This window comes from Lactuca virosa, chromosome 4 (assembly GCF_052849685.1).
Source record: "Lactuca virosa cultivar CGN04683 chromosome 4, Lactuca_virosa_CGN04683_v6, whole genome shotgun sequence".
Lineage (NCBI taxonomy): Eukaryota > Viridiplantae > Streptophyta > Magnoliopsida > Asterales > Asteraceae > Lactuca > Lactuca virosa.
In genome coordinates this window covers 450,131,954-450,139,892 of record NC_136429.1, presented here as the reverse complement: position 1 = coordinate 450,139,892, position 7,939 = coordinate 450,131,954, and positions in this window count along the sequence as shown.

Below are 7,939 nucleotides of genomic sequence, written 5' to 3'. Positions count from 1 at the left end.
TTCTAAATCTCTCACTACTAGAAAATGAAAATTATAGTACGGTTATATTTGCATATAATTGAGATATAATACGGAAGGTTCGACCGTATTGTATCTGGGTGTATAAGATTAGAGATATAATAGAGTATACCTTTTTATCTCTACTGTATCTCAAACATATAATACCCTTGTTTATGGTTTAACCTAAGTATAACCATGTACTATATTTCAGACATATAATACCCTTTATTGATGGTTTAACCTAATTATAACCCCATATAATCCTTATTACATTCTCACATCAATTTGTAGATAATCTCATATTATTCAGTTCTATATTAAAGTTAATAATATTTTATCCCTAACAGCACTCTATAACAAAATCTTAACACCAAATGATGCAACTCAGATATTCTAGCCTTTGTGGTATAGCCAAGCTTGAATATCGTATGAAAGGCTGATGTTCCGGACCTGAAATGAACTGCAACTCATCAGACGTTCATTAGGGTTGGGGTCCAGGTAGAACGATTCGATGATTAAGTTAGACGTCGAAGGAAGATGAAACCATATTGAAACGGTGAATGTACTCGCTATTATGCACATGTCTTGTTCGTCTTATTTAGCTTTTATATATGTTCCATTATGAAACATAGCCTTAGATGTGCTGAGCACGTTTCCGCCTATTCGTCATTAATGCATTCGCTGTGGAAGGTACAAAAGGTTCTACTTAGCTAGACTCATTAGTCACTTCCGATAGAATCAAGGTATTGTTTCGATCTTTAGGGTAAGTTACAACCTTTACGTTAGTAATATCAAGATTTACCAGTTTTAATCTTGCCGGTTCATGTACATGATCAATTTTATTATCGGATGTTTCGATTATTCGTTCCTCAGCTCGACGTGATATTTAGGTATGGACCGGTTCGACAATTTGTCAAATGTTCTTACGGTTGGAATATGCGGAACTAGATAAATGTTAGATGGTCGATCTGGCATATACATCATTAAGTCCCCTTAGTTCGAATTGCTATTAATAATAATTTGAATTGGTGTCGTTACTGCCGATCCTTCCAAAAGTGGATGAGTTTGAACTAGACTTGAATGTTGACATGATCGTTCTGTAAACCTATCTCTCATCATCACCCTATCCTTCATGACTATCAATGCGAAATTTGAATTGTTGTTTTATTTAAGGGACAGTTTATGATTTTAACTACACACATGCTTCAGTCTGCAATTCTCTCCCCGGCTTGTTTTATCTTTTCCTTTTGTCTCTTCATTGTGTCTTTGTAATGAAAAAAAGATAATTAGAGTGTTCATAGTATATTATCTTACCTCACCCCAAAAAATTATGGACGATATCATTAAGCTTTATAGGATCAACCCTCGATTCAAACCACAACTTCTGTGTACATCACAATCAGTTACTAATAATCCTTTGGGTTTCGTAGGAGTTCATCAATAACTCGTTAGCGCTGGCTTGAGGTTTCCCGCTTTCAACTTCCTAAAAGTGATTCTTCACTACTACAATCTTCTTTCGCTCAAATCACTCCAAATAGTTTTCCCAAGATCATGCGCTTTATGATGCTCTTCAAAGCCTTAGATATTGTAAAAGCTTAATTAACAAAAGCAAAAATGGGGGAATCTCTCCGATGTTGTAGAGGTTGGCGACTTTGAAATGGAGAAACACGCTTCTTTGGAGACGGTGATAAAGCGTTCTGATGATGTTGCCAACATTTCCTCTCCCAAGCATCGTCAGACACTCTACTCCCCATGTATGAAAGGGAATTCTAAAAAAGAGAAAATTAATGAGGGTACCGCATTTGAGACTCCCATTCCTTCAACAAATGCTACTCCATAATAAAAGTTATTGGTGAGGCTACTAAACTCCACAATTGTCCCATTCATTCAGAACCTGCTTTACTCAACACCCTAGACGTCATCCCGACTCTACCTTGCCACGTATTCTTCCTGAGAAAATAGATTAGGTGACCCATGTTCAATCTAACGCTATTGTAACATCCACTGTCATCCTCCCTACCTTGAACACTTCCAATTTTCCCGGTGATGCTGCTAAACTCCTTTTTTGACATAAATTATTTGGGCTTGGAATTGCACTTGTTCGTTTCGGATCTACTAAGGTAGAAGTAAAGACTTGACTGTTTATTCTTGAGGGTTTTGGTTGTACTAAGGAAGGAAAGAACGACCCTACTATTATTCACACACTTGAACCAATTACATTTGTGTAAGATGCTAATGTTATTCATGTGCGTGAGCAAAGTTTGATCGAGGGACATCCTAAGATAATCAATATTAATTCTTTGATAACTATTAGTATTTTATTCATATTTCTTTGCTTAATTTGTGCTATTTTGTCAATGTATATATTATTTCTTCCAAGGATTAGGCTCCTGAACCAACCTTGGTGTCTTTGGTTGTTTCGTTACCATCATTCCGTCACCCCTTTAGAGTACCAACTTTGGCAACAAACCTGTTTTAGGTATGATGATTGATCAAGAAAGGGATGGATAAAGCTCATTCTTACATTTTGGAAGGGTTTCATTAGATTAACGAGGTTTCTCTTCGGAGTCGTGCTCGAGCATCTTCCTTCGTTGCCAAGGAGCTAGAGTGTTGAGTATGGAAATATCGTTTTCTCAACAAAAAGACAAGGAAGATTGAAGAAAGCTACTATGATACTTTTGATGACAAGTGTTAGCACTTGGTGATGAAAAGATTTCTTGGATTCTCTGAAAGTCGTGGGGTCACTATAAAGTTGAAGTATTTCGAAGGTACAAATCGAACACTCAATTGGATGAAATTCATAAATTTTCAAATGACAAAATGTTAGTGGAAAATGTTCTTGATGTGTACCAGAAAATGACCAAAAAACGAGTATAAGATTTATGTCTGAAAACTATCCCAAGACAGTTTCAAACTACCACCAAACCACCAAAACTATCATAAAAAACGGATTTTAGGATAAGGTCAAAATGAGTCATTTTCCTAAAGAACCAAATTTCGACCCCAACTAGGAGTCCTACCCCTTTGACGCCGCTAGGGGCTGCCGCGCCTTCGACCACATTCCTAAGGGCGTTTCCCCTATACCCCGTTTGTTCATGGGCTTCGCCCCTAAACAACAGTGTACTTTGAATCTTTAAAACTTAAACAAGTGTCTACTCCTCATCACCCTTACTTTTTCAATATTTTTCAAGATCACTTTTGGTCAACAAATTTAATCCTATTACACTTAAGTAATATTGACGATAACAAATCACCAACAAACCTCCCCTATTTACGTGTAATCATGATTAAACATAAAACAAAACATAATAACAACAAACTGATGTATAAATGAAATTTCGTGACTATTGAATTTCACATTAGTATATTACTAAATACAAATATCTGAATATTAGGGTGTCACTAAGGATTCAACCCTTTTTATTTAATGTTAATAGATGAAGATAATATACACAATGATTTACATTCTTATAAATTCTAACTTGACACTATATTTTACTAGCATGTTTCCTATCATGCTAAGCATGTCAAAGCTAAGTCCCAAAGCTTCTTGAAGCAGCTAACCTTTCTTCTTATATATGTAGTGCATTGCTTCTTACAACTACAAAAGAAATTTTTCAAAAGGATTACTACGAAATATAAATTTAACCTCCTTAAGTTGCAGTACTGAACACATACCTTGGGATGATGCTAATAACGTGTTAGAATATTCAAATATTAGCTTTCCACATTGAATTCAACATTGAATATTACATTAGATAGGAATTAGGTATCTAAATATGAAATATTTTAGGTGGACTTTAAACCCATCCCTACAGCCACCTTGTACACAAGATCTCTCGCAAACCCTTTTATTAGATGGTCGTCCAAATTCAACTGAGTTCTTACAACCTCCACACATATCACACTAATAATGATGAGCTCACGAATTGTGCAATGTATAACACCTTGTACCCATGTTGCATCACTATCACATCTGATAGAAATGGTAGATATATGTTTGGGCCATAATGGAATTTCATAAATGAAATTCCTTAACCACTCATCTTTTTTACCAACAACAGACATACCTACAAACTTAGACTCCATGGTTGAGTTAGTAATACACGTCTATTTCTTGGATGTCCAAGAAATAGCACCTCCTCTAAGAAGAAACACCCAACCATTAGTAGATGAAATATCCACTAAGTTGTTAATCTTGCCAATAATGTAAACTAGGATTACTAGTATACCTACTAAGCCTTACTATAACATATGTTATATTAGTTATAATTCAAATCATGACATATATTATACAACAAATCGCTTGAGTATTCAAGTTGAGACATTAGAGATCCTTTGTTAGGTAGAAGCTTAAGATTAGGATTTATAAGAGTGCTAAAATGAGAATAATTCTCAAAATTTATCTTTTTTAGTATCTTCTCAATATAATGATATTGAGAAATTGAAATCCCATTGTTTCCTTCTTTAATTCTTATACAAAGAATTACTTCAGCCTCCTATACAAAGAATTACTTCAGCCTCCCTCGGGTCGTTCATGTCAAAACTAGGTGATTAGAACTTCTTGGTTTTATCAACTTCAATTTGATTAGTGCCAAAAATCAACATATCATTCAAATATAGAAAAATCATAACTCCTTTACCAGAAGTATGAAATTTGGTATATACACACTTGGTAGTTTGGTTTAATTCAAAACCGTTAGATAAGACAACATCATCAAACTTTTGATGCCATTGCTTTGGTGCTTGTTTCAAACCATATAATGATTTCTTCAAGTTACACACTTGGTTTTCATTTCAAGGCATCATAGACCCTTCAGATTGGTTCATGTAAATCTCCTAATCCAAATCAACATTCAAGAATGCAATTTTCACTTCCATTTGTAGAATCAAAAGATTACGTATAACTGCAAGAGCCAACAATAATCTAACAGTGGAAATCCTAGCAAGAGGAGCAGAAGTATCAAGAAAATCCAATACCTTCTTTTTGCCTAAAGCCTTGGATAACCAATCTGGCTTTATACTTATCTACTGTACCATTCACTTTAATTTTCTTTTTGAGGATCCAGTTACATCCTAATGCCTTCCAACCAGGAGGTAAATCAAAAAATACCCAACTGTTGTTATGCATGATAGAGTCAATCTCATAATGAAATGCCTCTTTCCATAAAGGAACATCCTTAGAAGCCACGACTTCACTAAAAGTCTTTGGATCTTTCTCAATAATATAACAATATTGATGTTGTGCCACAGTCTCATCCCTTGTTCCTTCAACTAAATAAAGTTGAAAATAAGATACAAAAGACTTAGCTTTTCTCCAATATTGTAGACATAGGTGATTCTGAAATGTAGAAACTCGCTTCTTTGGAGACGGTGATAGAGGGTTCTGATGATGTTGCCAACATTTCCTCTCCTAAGAAAAATTAATGAGGGTAATGCAGTTGAGACTTTCTTTCCTTCGACAAATGATACTCTGGAAAAAATTGTTTGTGAGGTTACTAAACTCCTTAATTCCATTCATTCAGAACATGCTTTATTCCATACCCCAAACGTCATCCAGACTCTACTTTCCCACTTATTCTCCCTGAGAAAATAGATGAGGCGACTCATGTTCAATATGATGTTATTGTAGCCTTCACTATGATCCTCCCCTCCATGAACTCTACCAATTTTCCTGATGATGTTACTAAACTCGATTTTAGAAATAAGTTATTTGGGTTTGGAATGGGACCTGGTTGTTTTGGTTCTACTGCTTCATAAATAAAGAATTTACTTGTTATTCCTGAGGGATCTGATTGTACTAAGGAAGGGAAGAACGACCCTACTATTACTGACACAATTAATCTGGATTTTCTCTTTCTTAACCAGACCCAATTATGTTTGTGAAAGATGCTATGTTGTCCCTTTGCGTGAGAAAACTTTGATCGAGGGGCCTCCTAAGATAATCGATATTAATTATTTCACGAGTGCTAGTAATCCCTTCATATTGCTTTATTTAATTTGTGTTATTCTGTCAATGTAGATATTATTTCTTCCAAGAACGAGGCTCCTCAACCAACCTTGGTGTCTCTGGTTGTTTCTTTAACATCATTCCTTCACCCCTTTTGACTACCAAGTTTGGAAACAAACTGCTTTTGGTAATATGACTAACAAATAAATGGATGGATAAAGCTCGTTCTTACATTTTGTAAGGGCTTCATTGGATTAACGAGGTTTCACTTTGGAGTCGTGCTCGTGCCTCTTCCATCGCTATCGAGGAACTAGAGTGTTGAATATAGAAATATCGTGTTCTCAACAAAAAGATAAGGAAGATTGAAGAAAGGTACGATGTTACTTTTCATGAAAAATGTTAGAACTTGGAGATTAAAAGATTGCTTTGATTCTCTCAAAAGTCATGGTTTCATTATCAAATTGAAGCATTTCAATGGTACAAATCGAGCATTCAATTGGATGAAATTCAAAGATTTCCTACTTAAATAATGTTAGTGGAAAATGTTCTTGAAGTGTACCTGAAAATGACTAAAAAACGAGTATAAGATTTTTTTTTCTGAAAACTAGGCGAAGACAGTTTCAAAATGTTAGCAAACCACCAAAACTCTCATAAAAACGTATTTTAAGATAAGGGTCAAAATGAGTCAATTTTCTAAAACGTATTTTAGGATAAGGGTCAAAATGAGTCATTTTTCTAAAAAAACTTGATTTCGACCCCAGCTAGGGGCTCTACCCCTCGGACCCCGACAGCGCGGCCGCACCTTGGACCCCACTCCTAGGGGCGTTACCCCCAGACCCCTGTTTATTCATGGGATTTTCCCGTAAATGACAGTGTACTCTGAATCTTAAAAACTTAAACAAGTGTACACTCTACACCATCCTAACGTGTCCAATATTTTTCAAGGTCACTTTAGGTCAACAAATTTAATCCTATTACACTTAAAAAATATCGATGATAACAAATCACCAACAAACCACCCCTATTCGAGTGTAATCCTGATTAAAATTAAAGCCAAATATAACAACAACAAACAAGTGCATATATGAAATGTCGTGACGATTGAATTTCGCATTGTTATATTACTAAATCCTAATATTCGAATGGCATGGTGTGACTAAGGATTGAACGCTTTCTATTCAAAGTGAATACATGAAGATAATATATACCACAGTTTATGTTCTCATAAATTTTAATATAACATTTTATTTTACTAGCCTACATCATATCCTTCAATAAGCATATCAAAGCTAAGTTTCAAAGCTTTTTGAAGTAGATAAACTTTATTCTTATATATATAGTCGTATTCTTCTTGCACCATCAAATATAATTTTTCAAAAGGAGTATTAAGAAATATAAATTAAACCTCTTTAACTTGCAATATTCAACAAATACCTTGGGATTATGTTAATAATGTGTTCCAATCCTCGTATATCAAGCTTTCCACATTGAATTCAACATGTAGTGTTACATTATATGGGAATTGGGTATCTCGATATGAAAGATTTTAGGTGGACATTAAACTCATCCCTACAGTCGCCTTGTGCACAAGATCTCTTTCTAAACCTTTGGTTAGCTGATCGACCCAATTAAACTTGGTTTTTATAAACTCCACATATATCACACCACTCATGATGAGCTAATGAATCATTTTATGTCTAAAACCTAAATGTGAAGACTTCACATTGTATACTTGACAATAATCCTTAGCTAAGGTTACAACACTATCACATCTGATAGAAATGGCAGATATCAGCTTAGGCCATAATAGAATTTCATAAATCAAATTCCTTAGCCACCTAGCTTCTCCACCAACAGAAGATAAAGCTACAAACTCACATTCTGTGTTTGAGTTAGTAACACAACTATGCTTCATGGATACCCAAGAAATGGTGTAACGCCCGCAGATTTGGGCTACTCAATTAAAATGGAATAAGATATAAAAATTAC